At 33.2% G+C, this 19,951-nt stretch overlaps 1 non-coding gene across 1 annotated transcript; it reads right to left on the bottom strand.

Annotated features, from left to right (window-relative positions):
* Positions 1 to 2,727: 2,727 nt before the first annotated feature.
* On the bottom strand, positions 2,728 to 2,810 carry Trnal-uaa (transfer RNA leucine (anticodon UAA)). The gene has a single exon. It is a non-coding gene; the product is annotated as a tRNA-Leu (tRNA).
* Positions 2,811 to 19,951: the final 17,141 nt, after the last annotated feature.

The raw sequence follows: 19,951 nt of genomic DNA, 5'->3' as shown, positions 1-19,951 counted from the left end.
TTTTTCCATTTTTAACGATTCGCTCCGCGCTCAAAACGAACTGAGACACTTGTCAAGTCGTTCGTTACGAATTCATTGACATCAAATTACTTGTTTCCTACATCGAACACAACCTTAACGCTCAAAACAGATAAAAGCCACCGGACCGCGTCCGATCTAATTACATAAACAATTCAGCCGAGAGCAAATGTACGAATCGCAAAGAAAAATGGTAGGCAAAGTGGACGACTTCTCTCTGAAAATACGATATAACTCCGTGGAAAGAACTAAAAGCTGTTTTACATGGTATCCGGCAAAAATTGGCCATCTGTTCCGACCGTTCTGTTGGAGAAATGAAAATGAACCGGGAGCCACAGCTATTTCCGTCGTTGAGCCGGGCTATCCGCCGCTTTTTACGCGGTTTCACCCTGAAACAACTCGGCTTTTATCATTATTAGTCGCGGAATTGATCAACTAATGCTTGTAAATCGGGACAACGAAAATTCGGGGAACGTTAGTACGGAGGAAAGTTTCGGCGAGAGTTTCCGTTTGGCAGAAGATGCAGCAAAAAGTATTCCCGTTTGGCTGGATGATTTCACGGGATCGAAAATATATAAGCTGCAAGAAATAGGATAAAGGATTTTGAGCACATCTTTTTGTGCAAAACTTTACAAGGTTTCGACATTAAGAGCTTTCGTTATGATTCGCGAAGTGTTAATTGCAATCACAGTTAATTGCAAAGCGCAAAATGATAATTGCGAATATATTATTATACGTTGAATTTACAATAAGATAATAGATTGTTACATTTAATCTTTTAAGAAGAAATTTGTTATCGTTGCTGTAAAATTTTAGTCTTTGTTGACTATACTCTGATAAAGAATGGAAAGTATTAATTTCGTTAAACTATAGTAGAGTTTTTGAAAAGTTATCCTTTGTCTCCTTAATCTCTTTGAAAAGATATGTACTGTACGAAATAATAATAATACAAAATGATATAAAATACAAAGATCATGATGACTATAAAATGATAAAATTTTTGTCATAATGCAAACTCATTGCATTACGACAGTCAAAGAGATACATATACGCTTACATAATCGTGTAACTGTATAATTCTCTAGAACGTGACTCGACCATTCATCGGCTTACAACTAAAAAATTCATTCATTCATTTAGCGACAGAAAGCGCTTGTAAAAGGCGCGCAAAAGAGGAACATAGATCGCATTAAATGAAAAGAATTATCCAAAACATCAACTATAAATACCTCGGTTCCCTAAAAAGAAACATCCAAGAAATCTCTGCAGTGAGAAGTACTTTTCCGAAATTTATGTAATCCAGCAAAAGAGCCGAGACACGTACGAATTACCACGACTAATCCCGGCCAAAGGCTGATAAATATTCATTCCCTGGATTTTTCCTTTTTTTCTTCTTGTTCCACTTAACCGTGCAGAAAAAAAGAAGAAAAAAGTTCTTGGCCCAAGAAGATCAGAATGTCAAACAAACAATAATTCAGCAACGGAATCCAGGACGGTTCCTTCTGACGGATATAAATCGTTTTCGACGCTTTCGAATCTCTCTCTCTCTCTCTCTCTCTCTCTCTTTCTCTCTTCCTTTCTCTGTCTTCTTCTGAAAGCTGCGAGACCAAAAAGGACGTTACGTGGGAAACTAACGTAGGTGCGCGCACGAGCCGCGAGCTTTTGGGTCTCGTACATTTCGAAAAGTTTAGCCGCGATAAGTGCCAGATGATTTATTCATCTCACGATGCTGCAGCCACCGGTACAAATTACGCATCCCCGTCCAGAAAACCTTCCCGCTACGTGACAGTAATTCATACGTCTGCATTAACCTAACGTAACGTTTCCATTCGCGAAAGGATATTTCGCCAACGTCGGGCGCGTTTTCTTGCTCGGCGCGATGCTCAGAAAGGGAAAGTTACTAGCGAGATTCCAGATGAGTGATAGCTTAAGTTATGAAGGGAGGAGTAGAAGGGAGATGATAATTAGTGGATTGTTCGTTTGTATGGCTTGATAAGCGAATGGGTCGAATATACAAGCTGAGTTAACTAACTTGGTTATCCTATTAACTTTTTTAGAGACGAATTTAGTAAAGTCAAAGAAAGATAATTGTTTTTTCTTGTTTCCTGAGAAATATAACGTACGTGGAGCACGGCGTATTAAATTTAATTTCTCTAGAAGGAAGCAAACCTTTTAGACTTTTAGATAAACCCAGGCGAAGACTGTAGCTTGGCAGACAGACGCGTAATACAGAATTTTATTACACAGATTTTTACTACTTCTTCGTTTTGTCGATAGCTTGTCCAGCTGTTCAAAGGGAATGTATAACATTTCATGGTATAATTTGGAAAAAAGACGAACTAGAAAATTATGTAGCATTACTGAGCATTATTGAGAAAAGAGATAAGTAATTCTTGCTGAATAATTTCGTAATATAGGTAATAATCGAAATATTATCCATTATAATCAATGTAAATTTATAATCAACCAATATGAACGTGCGTCCTAGTATGTTTTTGTATTAGAATCTTGTATGTATTCGAGTATTGTGATCGCCAATGATGTAAAATAATGACAGACCTTTATCAACTATAAAACATCTACGGTAGCCTAACTTTTGGTGGAGATATCTATTTGACGGAAATTGAAATCAGCGAATTTCGGGTCAGAAGTTGACTGACTAGCAATAAACCTCGTCGCCATGGCACTATGGCAGCACCAAAAAATATTTGCTAAGTGTGGGGTTCGAACCCACGCTCCCAGAGGGAACCAGAACTTAAGTCTGGCGCCTTAGACCGCTCGGCCAACCTAGCTGTTTTCTCAATTTTACTTTTATCTCTTGATGAATATCAAAATAGTAAAAAATTAATTATTATACAAATGTATATGTATTTTCTTAAAAATATTCTTAAATTTCTATTTAACATAAAACAAATCGAACAATTGATCCTGCATACACTTACTATTTGCATTTAACTGCAGAAACAACATTTTCTAAAAATCTTCTAAAAATACCTACAATTAGTGCATAAAGAAATTAACGTAGAAAATACATGGCATCTTGAAACGTGTGAAAGTATACTTACCGCGGGTATATATCGATCTACATTGCGAAATAATCAATTATCGCAAATTGTAATTAGTACCTACAACATTTCATCGTCAGTATTCATAAACTGAGAAATATTCCGATCTTTATGAATACTAATTGCATATAGAATTGCGTGTTTTAAATAATTCATTAGCTCATTTTATTTACATTGATGAAACAGTGCAATAATTGTATAATAATCGTTTAATAATTACAAGTCGTGAATAGTAATAACGCTCAAATTCGACATTGTTATCATTTATTGACCTTGGTTATTTCGGAACAGACATATTTAATGATTAGCTCTCTTTCGATTTTTATGTTACACGCAGTCACGAATAAAAGTAGTAGCACAGGCAAATCTCTTTCATAGAAAATCTTGCGTAAATTTGTGAACAAGCACGATTCTTTGTTCAATTCTTTTGTAAAATATAATTTTCAGTTGGAACATTAAATACATCGTAAATAGGAGTTGAAAACAGTTATTAGACACATCGATCTCAAATCTCTTCAATATACAGAACTTTATCGCGAATAACTATTACAAGGCACTGAAATTTATAACTCCATCCATTTCGATTGGATTCCTATATCGGTCCCTATATACCAATTCTAAAACCATTATGTTTTTGGCTCCATATCGACTACAAAATGTTTCTAAAATCTCATATCAACTTTACGGTAATTGAAATCTTACGTTTCATTAAAAATTCAGTCTATTATATGTTTCCTATTATTTATTCATATTATATAACTGCTTCGAGGTAACGAATTATTATATACTGAGATTTAGGTTCAAAAGTTAATAACCTTAATAATCAAAGGTTTTAATTAATAATTAATATATCATAAAAAAAAGATTGAATAAGGTAATCTTGTACATAGATGTCGCAGAAAAGTGTCCTGATACTTTTTTATAATTGCATATACGTATCTATGTGTATATTGCTTTGATACATTTTTGCACACAGAAAATTTTAATCAATGATTCGTGTCTATGTCTCTTTTTTTCCTTAATTATACTTCTTGAAGAAGAATAAATTTATTGTTACGAGAAATCAACAGGTGTTCTACTTTAACAGCGAGCAGGTTATCGATCAGAGCCACTACAGGCATCGATATAAACAAAAGAAATGTTTTCAATTAGTACTATTACTTAAAACTCCCAGAGTGCATTAAGTAATAGTCGATATCGAACCACGTGATCCTTTATTATGTCATCCATACCGCGTACTCGCGATTGTATTATCCGCGAAATGTATTAAAGTCATGAAATGAAACATCGATTCAGCATTTCTCGTGAATAAAAACCAAATTTTTTAATAACTGCCTCTTTAAACCGGCATCAATTTTTCGTGCGCGAAAATACTAAAATTCGAAATTACTATTATGCACGTAGAATGTGTTATTCAGAAATATTCCTATCCTTCGTGACACTTTGCACGGCTGAGCAGCAATGAAGCGATATTCAAGCCAACAACTGAAATACGTGTGGAATTCGAACATTCAGCCTGATAGCAGTCGGAATATTAACTTATTACCTAACCAAGCATTCCAGACATTGCGTATACCTAATTCTGGGAAGTAAAATTTTCACATTATTGACCGTGCACCGCTGTGTGTCCCTCGTGAATACCATAATAGACATATAATGTAGAGTCAAATATACATTTGCACAGTATAATGATGTCGTTCTATAGTACCAACATTCTGATCATACTGAACAGCGGACTATAAGTAAATCATTAATATCGATCTATTAACTATAAAGCTATCTCTTTTTTATTTAGCTCTTCATAAGGATATGTAATTTAAAAATTTCTTGTATGTGCATATAAATTTATACAAACTACTTTATTTACTTATTACTGTTGTATTTTATTACTTATTACTATGTCACCCTAGCGATACCACATACAAAATAAAAGTATCTTTTTTATTTTCATGATAAAATATATGATAATTAATTTAATAAAATTTAATTTAATAAAATTTAATTACTTTTCTTATATATTATTATGTGTCATATATTTTTAAATGTACAAACGTCTATATACATATGTATGTGTTTTCCAATATCTTGATATTAATAAATGAATACTATAATTGATATATTTCCTATTGTACAAATTGTTATATATACGTATTTCTCAGGCAACTTTTAAATATTATAACAATTAATTAAATAATTGAACAATTGATTTCTTGACGATTTTTCAGATGTACGTAATTTTAGCATAAGTGTACTCATAAACGAGAATGTACGAATACACATTAATCGAATATCGATACTGTTCGACTACCGATTCGAACTTCCAAGCCAAATCTAGTTCGACATTTCTCTTTTATCGATTCGAGACACCTCGTCGCAACTATCGAGGAGATTTCAGCTGGCTAATCGAGCATCCCGAAATTCAGTCACTTAGAAATTGACGAGGGAGATTGACTGCAGCATTCGACGCGCACTGATTCAATTTTGACCGGTAAAGGATCGACGTGACAACGCCACTATTTGACGCACAAAAGTTCATCGGAATCAGATCACGATACTTCGTTGGAATTATCAACAAAATATAGGACAAATGGAAAAGGCAAGGCGAAAATGCGAAAGCAAATACCATTCGTGAAATTCAAAGAAAGGAATATCGCTTATTGAAATCTATTTGAAATTATTTCCTCTGTTTTTCACAATGATACACAGATTCCATATAGTCGGAGAAATCTTCGAAAAACTATCAACACGTGATCTGCCTTTATAATCGAACTTTTTTCTATACGTTCTTGTTTATTATTTAGTAACGTTCTTACAAAAATATTACTATTGTTTATTTATTGATTCGCGCCCTTTGCAAGCTTCCTGTTACAACTCCATTTATTTCAATATCTTATCTTGTCTTATATACTATTCTCACCACAAACACTATCTTCCGACCCTTATAGTTTCACTAAATAAGTATTAAAAGCAATGATAAATTTAACATGGACGTCAATTTGAACTTATATTTATATATATTTGAACACATATTAAGCATATACATATATATAAACATATCTTAGAGCCATTCTTTCTGGTGCATTGTATTCTAATATATAAATATATATATAGATATATACGCTAATTGCATATGTCTTTGACGTTGTTCAAAACGAATTCCATAGTTCGCATTTAATACATACGCAAAGCTGTTACAGTCGAACGATTAAATAATTGAATAATTAAGATTCTGTAAAATATTACCAGCGCTAATGAAGGAGCAGGCATTGATTCTGATGAAATTTACGTGCAACGTACTTCTCGAAATGCAAATATCCCTTAAAGTAGACTCTCGAAAATATATTTTACGGAATATACTGGAAACTATCAGGTATAGAAAAAAAATTCAACTATGTAAAGAGCTTAGAGAGTTTTTAAAGAAATACATTCGCCAAAAAATGTAGCAAAAGCTAGCGCATGTTTCCTATTTTCGTTGCAAAATACTGGCCAGTTTCACAGAAGTTTACATATAGCAATTTTAAACAATTCTACAAACTACAAATAAATTGATATTTTTAGCTTCATCAGTGTAACAAAAATTATTACATGAAACATGCATAATGACCGTAAAACATCTAACATTTTATGATATTCCGCGTGATTATGAATCTTTGTAAACATTGTGAATACTTGTTGCAGGGCGGGTATTTGTGTGTGTTTTATAAGCATCAACAAGTATTCTGATGCGTGTACTATAAACGTAAATATTAACCTTAATGATTGTTGCTTGCTTTAATATTACGTATGTGTACCTAGTAAATGTAACAAGTAAATATCAACAGGAAGCGATAGAAATATTTTCGAATGATAATGGAACTAATATCGTGGCTGATAAATCTGAATGTTAAATGAAAACAGTTTAACTAAAGCCGAATATAATCGACGTACATTTGCATTTATTTAAGTCAGAGCGATAAAAGTTAATATTTTTTATTACTGTACGTGGTTTCTGATAATTAATAAATATCTTTATCGATACGTAATCGTAAAATGAAATCTAATAATGGCTTTTAAAATCGGCAGATAAAATTGAGATATAATTAATTAATTATATTGTGATACTGGTAATTCTGAAAAATTAACATTCATATCACGCTAATAATAATGTATACACTTACTCGTGTTGACTTCATTTTTATTTCCTACTCCATGTTACACGAGTATATACGACCGATAAGTTTATAAACATAGTATTAATGTTTTCGAAATGAAATACGAAAAATTTCAAATTGACTTTCTGCAAATGAAAACTAAGATACTTACTTTCTAAGGTATTACTTTTCTACATAAGAAAAACCCTTGCGAGTTCGCATTGAATAAACAAGAATAGCTTTTAATTTAACATCGAAAAGAAATGATGAAACTAAAAGAAGGGAGACGAAGAATTTAATATAACCATATATATAACCAAAAGAATTTCATATAACCATATCAAATATAACCAGAACAACTGAATACTTTAATATATTAACCCACTTTCAAGTTTCCACCAGGAATTTTCAATTTCATGCAACGGTAAATATATTAACTGCTTCTATTCCCACTTTTAATTTTCCTAAGAAACACATAAATACTTACGTAACAGAAGCCCACAATTAGATTGAAAATGTTTATGTTATTTATAGAAAATTTTAATGTGCAAAAATATACAAGATGATAGGTTTCATAATTTGCAATAATATCCAAATGCAAAACATCCAAAATAAAGTACTCATTATAATTATTTCGGTTCCATTGCTTTATTTGTGTTCATAAATGTCCATATGTTAGTCATAGTTTTAATCTCGCAACTTTTTTTATTTAAAATAACAAGTAGTTGATTTTATCCTGTTCAGTATGTTTCGAAGACCAAAGGTAAAAATTGAAACGCGTAGGAAATATACAAGTCAATGACATAATCGTATAAAAATTATATATATCAACTGGTTATTTAAATTCTATCTCATCATGCTGATTCATCTTCAACCGTTTTTCACTCTTTGCTTCTTCGTTGGCAATTTCCTTGCAGAAAGATGATTTAAGAAAAAGGACTGTCAACAGTTTCTTTCTTTTAATTATTCAGGCTTTTACGTATGCGGAACTAATGTTCTTACGATAAGCTGGCAAAAGTGTATCAAACATCATAGAAATTATATTAATTACAAAAAGTCGATCGGGTTACGACCAGACGGTACTTTCAACGGAAGACGAGTATTTTTCTTCGTTTCCAAATTGCTTTAAGCTATAATAAAAGTATATCTGAGAGGCGCGCCTATCGGCAAGAAGAAACATTTCCAACGTTGAATAAAATTAAATTTCAACGAGATTTTAGTTAATTATATTCTTTCAAGCTAAACATTTCGAAACAGAGTGAGAACTTTCAAGATGATTTAAATAAAATCAAATCGCGCGGTTCTTTCACGATGAATGTGATGATTTGTGATTCTTCGGGTTTGTATCGTATTATTAACACGTTTCATGACTGCTCGGGTTTATTTCTTCAGAAGAGATCCGAGAATTCTTCTTTCAGATTTAGTTCATTTCTTCGACAGATGCCTGATATTTCTTTTCAAATCTTTCAAATCTGAAGAAGCGAATCGAAATATTCGCGAAACGGCCGAACGAAACGCGATCTACTGATAACGCGATCGAAACCCAAAGAATTTCACGCACGAAATCTCCTCGACAAGTCTCGAGCAACCGAATGTAACTACGATCGAATTAATCGCGATGATCTTGCAAAGAAGAAAGGAACAAATTTTCATCTAATAACAATGTTTCGAAAAAACGGGAAACGTGGAGGAGTGTGTTTTTTTCCAGCACGTTTCGCGGCTGATTCAGAGGAAGCATGGTTTACCGCGGCAGCGTAACCCGCTCTCTAGCCAGCCTTCACTCAAGGGAATTTTTGATTAAAGTTTAATTTACAGGAATGGCTTCGTCCTGGCGCACTTTAAAATGAAATTTTTCATTCTTACCCCGGCTCCTGGCCGCCAGCCTCTCTCACACCCACTTATCATCCTCATGACCGGACCACTCGGAATGACGTCTGCGAGTGTCACGGATTCCTCCGCATTCGTAATCCCTGCCGCTTTCTTCCCGCGAACAGGGGAATCTTATCAATATTTCAGATCGACGACTCGTGCTCGAGAATGGGCTCTATCTTGGAAGAAAAAATTTGGTGATGTCTGAGAAAGAAGAAACGAGGAATGTGCTTGCTGATAAAAAGGAGAGGCTGAATTTATATGAAACTTTCATATACACGTGTTAATATACAGTGTGTCCGGTTTATCTCGTGCCGCTTAAATATTTCGAAAAACATGAATGATACAAAATAACGTTTCAGGCGAAAATTGCACGATATCGAGGGGCATGTGCTATATATACTCTCGTGCATTTAGCCTTGCGATGACCCTGAAACCTCCAGCGACGGATATGTTACAATTTTTAAATGAAAAATTCCATTTTTTATTACACATTCTTGTAACTGACACTCAGACGTTTTCAAAACGCTGCTGCCCCCTGTCTTTAACACCATCCGCTATCAAGATATGAACCATAAAATTCGATGTGTCCATGCCGCCGCCATTAGCGTTATCCGTTGTATACCACGGGGACACATAAAGACGTTTTTTTATAACGCTACTACTGGTAAAGCATTGTCGAAATACAAGGTCATACTTTCCCAATGTTTAGCTAATATTGCTTTGTCGAATTCGAAAATTCATGTTACGATAACGGATGCGAAAAGCACAAGCTTATAGTATTTCCAAAGCTTCCGAGTGTCGGTAATAAGAATATGCGATAAAGGAAGGAGATAACCACTTAAAAATTTTCATCTCGACTTCGCTGGAGATAACCGGAAAGTTAAATATCGTGCAATTTTTATGAAACGTTTTTTCGTGTCATTCATGTTTTTCGTAATATTTGAACGATTCCGTATACAGGAAGCTCACAGGTTTACTATCCAGCGTTTTTCTCGCAAACGATAAATACGAGGAAAGAATGAAAAAGGAGATAGATGAATGGTTCATTCAGCGTTGAGCTATATATTCATGATAATATCTTTTTCGCAAGTAAAAAAAATGTGCATTTTGCAGTTGTATTATTTTCTTTAATAGAAACCATCTTTTTTTGCATACATCGAACCCTCTCGTCATATTACGTGGAAAGATAATTTTATTTCTATTATATTAGATATCTTATTGTTATTTGTATTACTATTATCATTATTATGAAATATATCAGATACATTATTTTTAATTTTGTAGAATATCATGTATAAGACAAAGAAAACATAAATACAAGAGTACCGCATTACGTCTGTCTTTTCTTTCGCATGATATTCTGCAAAATTAAAATTAAGATATCTTTTAAACTAATCAGTTTTCGACCATATTAGCCGAAATACATTTTTACGTACAATGGCGAGAAATTTCGGTGTGTGAAAAACAAAAATTTCCATTTTAAAGAATAGTGCAATTATAAAATGCACACCCATTTTTGCATTTGTGAAAAAAATGTTATCTTGAATACGTAGTTCATTTCGAACCATTTCTTCTCGTCCATTTCTTTCTCTCAAACTTGTCATTTACGAGGAAAACGCTGGCTAGTAAATCCGTGAACATCTTGTACATGTTACTGTTGGTAAATAGAACAATTTCGTCGATCTCTAGTAACCATACACAAATGTTATTGAAATATGTAAACTAATAATAAAGTAACGATCAAAAGAAATACTATCGTATATTTCGCGCTATACTAACATTATTGAAACCATAATAGTTTCTCGATCAGTACTATTAAATAAACGTTATTGAATAAGTATTATTAAATAAATGTTAGAAATATTCCTTATCCTGCATCAGCTTTCATTTTGATTTTTCTGAAGCATATTTGAAGATTTGTAACGTGTAAAGTTTTAAAAAGCAACGAATCTTTTGAAAAAAGTACTTACAAAAATAAATAAGTTTATTTCACTCTATTCGAAAAATCTTTTCTGAAACTTTCGTATAATCTATGGGACGTTTTCGTATAAACTACGCATAATCTATGAGACGAAATAATAGGTGAATATTTCTTATCAATTAGTGATTGCGACTCTCAACCCTCGCTTATGAAAGAAAATAAATGAAAAAAAATCATAAAAACGGAAAATAGTAGTCTATTCGTTTTAATAGATATACATACTATATGAAAAGAACAGCAAAAAGAGAAAAAAGATATTTCATTCCAAATATTCCAAGGAAGAATATAAAGAAGAATATAAAGGCAAATATGTTTCCAATAGTATAAAAAGGAGAAAAGGAAGAGATGAAAGAAACACAGGTTCCTCTTATATAATCAGTCAGGGAAATTGTTTGAATAAACAGATCGAAATGCATAAAAATTCCACACTTGTCCGTTTAAGTCCCTTCTTTCTCTATTCGACTCGTTCATTTATTCGATTCTTCGCAGAATCAACGATGTGCAAGCGGAGAAAATTAACTTCGTAAGAAGTTAAACTTGCACGTTCGGAAGTAGGTATGATTGCATTAAAGCCGCTGAAGGAATCCGTGTAAATTGGAAAAAGTCCCGGCGCGTGATTCTTTTCTTGATTTGTGTCCTGCGTTAATCTCCGAGGTCTTGTCCAAGGGAATATTTTAATAATTTTCAGCAATGGCGAAACGAGATTGCTACGACAACCTATTTTCTCTGATACAACAAAAAACAGAAAACAGAATTTCCTAAAGATCCTATTCTAACGAATATTATGTTTTCTTCTTTTCAAAACAATCAGATAAAAAGATTTTATAGCAGGCGATCAAATTTTCTTCGAATAAAACATAAGAGAGTTTAACATCGTATTCGTCTCTATGGTTTCTTATGAAAATTGGACATAAAATAGGTGAATATATAAAATGACTAAATAATTAAAAACGTCTGTAATCGTGCGTTAAAGTGGGTTGCACGACAGCGATATATAAAATATTTCTCAACTTTGATATTAATTTTCTTTGAATTTAATTTTAACATAAAAGCAGATGCTCATTATTTCACACAATTACCCGTAGAACAAACGTCGTTTTCTTTTATTCTCTTAACAAAATTAAACAAATTATACTGATACGAAATAAAATACAGACAAAAAGTTTGCTTATTAAAAATACTCAAATGTTAACTTAATAAAAATTCACCTTTATCGAACTCAGTATAGCTAAATTGAAACAATTTATAGAAGAAAAATAATATAAGAAATTAATAAAATATCGTATGTAATGTTCCCTGGTTGGAAAGACTTGGATATTCAAAAATTCTATTCAGCAATTCTACTTTAAAATATATTATGGTTATGCCTCGAAACTTCCTTTCTGTTACAAAATATTGTATTGATCGAACTCACATTTCCAATTCCACCGTATACTGCTAAAACTACAACTTCCTTTTTTCTATTTTAATTCTCGTCAAACATCCCGCGCAATGCACAATCTGATTGAGAATCTTCGTATCGTTGAACCTGCTATAGAAATTGCTATAACGAACGCGTATAGCGATTCGCAGGAGTTACGTGGCTGAACACGAAGAACGTGCAAGCGAAATTACGATTTCACGTGTGACGCTGAAACTACTTTATTTCTTCGCTACGAGACTACGTAGCGAGTGAATTTGCTGACATTCGACAGTCATAAAGTTTTACACGAAACACTATAAATGCAGTGCGGAGAAACGACATTTTTTTTAAACGCGCTATCGAATACATACAAACTAATACATTGAAAAAGATTAAACGTCGTATGGTGACTTAGTTGTACATGTGATGAAGGTGTTTATCTAAATATACAGAGTGTCTCATTTTGGTCAATTCACGGAAACGACTCCTAAACTATACGTTATTCGAAAAAATGCTTCAAATAAAACTCGCTTTGTTTCAAGGATAGTATCTTTTGATGATCGTAAACCTTATCTAGGTGGACGTGCTTTCGAGATTTCACGGTGGCCTCTATTTTGTTTGTGTAGAACTATACGCGTTTTTATGAATCGTTCGATGCATTTTTTAATTCTCTACAAAAAAGAAATTTATTGTCAAATTTATCATGCGAAAAACAAGCAAGAATAACGCAGAGCTTTTGCGTTTATGTTATCCTAGTCTTTCATACACTTAACTTGATGAAATTAACATTGAAATATCTTTTAAACTATGCATTTTCAGATACGAGTACCTTGATGCTTGTTTGCGTAATATTAGGAACTGCATTAAAAGGCGCAGGAAAAAATGTATATGTCCATTTAAAAAGGCAAAGATCAACGTGAAGTTTTAAAATCGCCTCCAACTAGACGAATTTGGTGGTTATCATAAGACGTCGGCCTTGAAACAGAGCATGCCTTGCTTGAAACACTTTTTCGAATAACGTAAAATTTAGAAGATAATATACAACAGTTTAGGAGATTCCCTGTATATTCATATAGATATAAATCGACAATGCGACATTTACTATTTTAACCAATATACTAAATAATTATATTATTGTGATATTAAATTATTAGAGTGGTATTGCGTATCTCGTTAAATTCATCTTTGCTTAAATTAATTAAATGGGAAAAATCAATACATGAATTCATTATATGATATTAATGAATGATTAATTATGTTGGCATTTCTCGTAACTATATTATAATTCTACTGACAGAAAACAAACAACGGAACCGTCGTGAGCATATGGTTTTTTATTACGGTAGCTAGCTGCGATAAGTCCAAAGTAACGTTAAAGAGGCGAGAATAATATTTTTAATTTACCGTAATCTTATGCGAGGAAAATGATAAAAAAGGAACAAAACTTTATTCTCTTAATTTGATATCAATTTCTTGTGTCCATGATAATTTATTTTTACATCAGAGAAAAATTCAACGAGGAGAAGCAGATTAAACTATATGGTTACCACACTCTAAATTACTTTATCTTCACCTCCAGTACTCGTGTATTTCCAAAACATTCAATCGTTAACGTGCCTCTTTCTAGATATAAGGCAATAAATCCCGCGATACGCTACCGACATTATGAGAAACTATAGGCTCAAACTCGAAGGACTCGAACCCAAGTAAAAAACTGCCCATCTCTCGGTTTTTAAATCCCAGGAAACAACTTGAAGGAGAACTGAACTCTTCTGAAAACACCTAGATAACCCCTCCGGTGATCCCTCAATCACAGCCAGCTTCCCACGCTGCGGAGCAGACGTATCGATGTAACGCAAGTAAGAACGTTGTTGCGCAAACTTACGTAAACTTTGAAACGATTCAAACAAGTCCGTAAACAGAATGCATAAGGAAGCTATCGAGCATGGGCGAGAAAGCGTGCGTAGGAAACTTAGAAAAGCTCGTTGTAGCGCGAAACGGTCACTTTTGTGCGTAAGTGTATATGTGCTCGCTCAGTGTTACATCGTGACGAAAAAGGATGAGAAATATGAACTGCTGTTCGTATTTTTATACAAGGTTAGCATGTCAGAGATAAACACAGTACGATGTAATACGCGATACTCATCAAACGATTAAGCCTGACAGACTGAAGGTTCGTATGGTGCGAGCCGATACCGAAGGTTCACACAGACATGTCCAATAATTTAATAATTTAGTCGAGTGGCGAGTAATTCAGTAACACATCATGCGTGAACATTAAAATTTAGTCGAATAATTTAGTAAAATGGTTTACTCCAATGACATCCATTCCGTTAGATTTTTCCGGTCGAGTAGAATTACCCCGTTTGTCGAGCTGAAATAAACCGAGGATTATCGCAAATAATGGAGGAGTATTAGAATCCTGAGATTTGGATTCAATTGAGAAGTCGTGGAACAAGATAGATAAGTCAATACCAAGGTATCATCAAAATTAGAAGAAGAAATTTGGTGAATCACTGGAGATTGTTGAAAGACAGTTCTCCGTGAGAAGCTTTTCATAAATTCCAAGTTGCTAAAATTGTATAAAGCAATGAGATATAGTAAATACAAACGAGAAATTTAATGTTATCGTACACAAAGATGAAATTTTTAATGTGAGATACGTTTTATTTACTTTTCTATTTATTTTATTTTACCTATTTATTTCACGATTCCATAATCTCTGTTATTATGCAAGCTTCCAAACGAGGTAACAATTCTCAAAGGTTTTTGTAATTTCCTAATCGTTCTAAAAGTTCCTCTCATTTTCTGTAAGTGTCCTAACAATTATGAACGTAGTATATGTACGTTTCCCCCACTCAGCAAACAAAAATGAAACAAAGTGAAAAATACAGAGAAACAACCGCGTAAACGTCCATGTAAACGCGAGGATGACGGACGAACTTTCCTTTTCGCCATCGTGGTGAAAACGAAATTCCTGAAAGACCTATTCACGGTGACGTTTTAACCGTGCGGCCCGGTAATGAATCGACGACGAACGACGCGCGTCCTCTTTTCAATTTTTAAAGGGCGAAAGTTGGGTGGCTTATCGCGCGACGGCTCGTTCAAATAGTTCGTCCAATGGGACAGTTAGTAGTAATATCCTATCGCTCGTTTCAACCTTCCGCCGATAGTAAATTTAAAATTGATGGAATTTTTTCGAAACATGTTTTCGAATAATTTCCCGAGATGTGTTTTCAAGCAATTTTCAGAGACGGGTTTTCGAGTAATTTTCTAACAAATTTTCCTAAAATCTTCTCCGAATTAGTCGACTTATCTATTATTCATGTATATCGCTTACTATAAAAAAAAAGAAGTTTTTGATAAAATGATCACGAATATAATCTTATCAAATAGTACAATTTTATTATTTAAAATAACTCGCTTCTTATGTAATAACTTATGTAAAATAACCGACACTGTTTTTCTAGAAAATATTTCGCTTTTGGAGTCCCAAAATTGACAATTTTTTAAAATATATCACTTTTAGCGCATCAATGATATATGGAATTACGCTTAATTTTTTAAATGCGGCGTAATTTCTCCTATATCTTCCTCGTTGGTTTCGTGATCATCCCGTTGAAAAGAAATATTCACAGTGACATTTTGCAAATGTCACAAAATCGACAACTTTTCTTTTTTAGATACCACTCTTCTGGCAAAACGACGATATATAAGATTAATCATTCTTGGTCGTTTCACAACCATCCATTGAGGAAAAAGATTCACTGCGTTTGCGCTTCGTAATACCTATTAACGTTCCTACATAGAACATCTTGTTATTAAACGTTCTTTTCGCTGCAAAGTCAAATTAATCAAAGTGCATCGCGACAGAAAAGATAAACTTTTTTATAGGTTGGTTCTCGGTCATGCTATTCAAGGTTGATCGTGATGTTGATAGAACGACAACGATCGCGATAGAAACAGCTTTTAAATACTGCTTCTAGAAGATTAATCAAAGCGCACGAATTTCGTTTCCGCATCTTGAGCCGCGAAGAGCCGACACGCGACTGAAAAAGAAAAGCAATTCGTAAATTGAACTCGCGCGAAGAATAGTCTTCGGGCGAGTGCTCTCGATTCGGTGCCTCGCCTCGTCTGGCCTGTTCAAGGGTTCTCGAACGTTTTGAGGGTGATGTGTTGTTCAGATACGGTAACAATGACAGAACTGAAAAAGAAGCAGCTTTTTATAGCAAAAGTGAATTGAAGCGAAGTTAAGTGCTTTCTTTTAAAAAGACACTGGAAAATAAAAGTTTTCGCTAACAGAAACAAGCTGAAGTTAAATTGTCTTTTCGATGGAAGTTGTTTGGTCTCGTATAACAAGAATAAATTGTAGTTCCAGATCCGATGCATAAAATATAATAGAGGTTGTAATTAGACTGCGGATGTTATATTGTACGTTTATAGGAAATTTAAAGGTACGGAAATGTATAGAATATGCATAACGTGTAGAAATATACTAAATAACCAACACAGTAAATAAAACGAATCTATTTATTACATCCCACTTCTCCAGTTATGTTCATGAAATAATAATAGTTGTCGTTCGCCGTCTAATTTACTTTAATTTAAGATAATCACAATGTATTATCTTGGATTGGATAGAATGGATTTCTTGAATTAAATTTTCTATCCTACAAATTTATTGTAAATCTACATTTCTGTGGTATGTATGCTTATTCCCCAGAGATTCTCGATTCATAAATAGGTAGCCGTAATTCTATGAGTGAAAACAAATATTATATGCAACAGAAATTCCTAAGATCTCTTAATTACTGGATACGGTGTATCCCATTTACTCTAATGGAATGCAAGTTTAATTATAAAGAAAGCACTCAGAAACAGCAGATTATAGCCAGGAAGTAAAATTTGGCACGATTAATAATTACATCAAAATTTCAACTTGATTTTCAAGGACCACATACAAGTACGCTAATTCCTTCCTCAGTCCACGTAATAATTTCCAATATACGTTTCAAAAGAATTCAACGTTTTATGCCTTTACGTTACGTAAAAAATATCCTATACTTCATACTTACAATTTCATTCTTGATATTTCGCATTTTTATTCCCTCTGCCTATTAATGGATACATTCATTCGAGCAATAACAGCATCCTCGACGATTTTCAATATTCCTGCGCGGTCGAGAGACTGGTAAATTTAACAGAAGTTAGTGGAAAAGTTTGTAATTACCTTGTTTCGCTTATTTCAATGTTTTCAGAAAGGCGGGATCGCTCGAGAATACCATTAACAGCTGTAATAAAATAGAATGGCACAATCTTCTCCGAGCGCGGATGAAATATGAAAGCGAATTGACCGTGATCGGCAATAGACATGGCGAAAAGGCGATAGGCACGGTGAAAAGTCGATGCGCGTAGGCGAAATACGATAATTGTCGCGTGAGAATCGCTCGCTACGTTTCAGACAATTACCAAGGTATATACGTTGGTTTTTTTTTTTTTGCCGCATTAGCGGAACCTCGTTCCTATCAACGTTTATTGAAACCACATTTCTGCGGATAAATTGAATGTAGCATCCGAAAAGAAATTTTTTCCAACTGGCACAATACACCTCTCATAATTATTCGAAAAATGTAGACTTTATGCTTCACTTCGTTTTTGCTATAAAAATGAATTCGCTGCTAACTTAACATGTACACGACTGTATCAGCGTAATGTCTTTATTTCAGACGTATGCTGATCCAGCGCGGATTAAGAGTTATTATTGTATATTTCTAACTTTAAAGACAGTTTATTTCTAAATTAGAAGTAATAGAATAGAATAGAATAGAATAGAATAGAATAGAATAGAATAGAATAGAATAGAACGAATAACAGGATATGAGTAAATCTGAATGAATAAAGCTGAGCTGACAATTAATTTCAAGAAAATGATTGAAGTCGTATTTGCCATTTTCTGATGGAGTTAGTAGACTGTAGATTTTTATTATTTATCAAGATATTTCTAGCATCGGTATAATAAAATCAAATGCGCAGTTCAGTTATAGATATGTTTGAATCAATGTCTCAAGTTTTCTATTCGCATAAAAGAGTTTTGTTTCACGTGATTTACGGTTTACAAATTAAACAATTTGACGATAAAGCATTTCTCACACTTGATTTGAAAATTTTGCAAGACACTTTTATCATTACATTTTAAGTTTTAAATATCCATTTTATCGCTTCATATGTTCTAATGTATGTATAGTACACAGCTATAACATTAATAATAGCTGCGATTTTATAACTAAATTACATCGTCTAAAAAACAAATAAATGTCTAGATGCCTTTTAGCAATAGTGTGCAGAAAAATGTGACAGAGTTGTGGGATTATTTTTCACACATAAATTTACAAACAACAAATATAAAGTCGATGTTTTTGACGTTAAATATTTATTCGAGAGATTAAGTGAAATATTACATTTTACACAATTTTAACAACAGAAAATGTTCCTTGTTATCTCTAGTTAGTATGTATGCAGGATTTTATGATAAACGTGTTGAGGCATTGTAAAGATACGTTGCGAGGTAAAAGCAATTAACGTGCATGTTTCGAAAGTTATACGAAGCCAAATCTGAAAAGCAGTGGAAATAACATCGTTTGGAAAAAAATCGCTGCGGCCAGTCGCTTTTGATCTTGATATATTTTCCCCTCTTCGAGAATTGATTACGAACCAATGTACATACATATAACTAAGCTTATGTAATATTATAAATATGTTTTTATAAAAGCAATCAGTACACGCGTGGCAAGAACAGCACTTTAATTAATAATCATCATCCGTATTTCTCCAAATTGTTTACCTATCGTATTTCAACTGTACGAAACCAATATTTTAGATAAACTGTAATCGTTAATTTTCATATCCACGGGTTCCTTTTAAAAGAGATATTCTTTATGGAGATACTGTACGTTGCAATTTTAATTATTAGAATGAATTCAATACAAAATTGAATTTAATATAAAAGAAGAAATTAGTTTTACATACCACTGGCAAGAAATATTTGCGCAAGACACGTCTCTACTGATGTTCAACATTCTTCGAAGCATACTTGTCCGTCTGAATTTTAATAAAAAGAGTTAATGGAAGGAAAAGGAAGATATTCTTAAAATATATTAATAAAATCTAAAGGTATAAACGAAAATTGTAGATTACAACCTGGTTGTAATGTAAAACACGAAGTTTCGTTTCTACATTTACGTAAAATATTCGATTTGATCTTCTTTTTTTTCATTTCAGTACTAACAGCTGCAGATTATAGGTAGACGAACATTCTCAAATATTCCTTCTATAAATTTTCTATTCGTAACCGTAACTTCAATACCACTGATGAGAAGACCTTAAAGAAGTCCAAATCGATCCTTCTACCTACTATACATTCAATTGCACGTGAAGACCCACTTACAATATCTCATACTAACTTTTACAAATAAGCTTTGTCGTG

Source organism: Bombus affinis, chromosome 4 (genome assembly GCF_024516045.1).
Source record: "Bombus affinis isolate iyBomAffi1 chromosome 4, iyBomAffi1.2, whole genome shotgun sequence".
In the NCBI taxonomy this organism is placed as follows: Eukaryota; Metazoa; Arthropoda; class Insecta; order Hymenoptera; family Apidae; genus Bombus; species Bombus affinis.
This window is presented reverse-complemented; position numbering and strand designations above follow the sequence as displayed.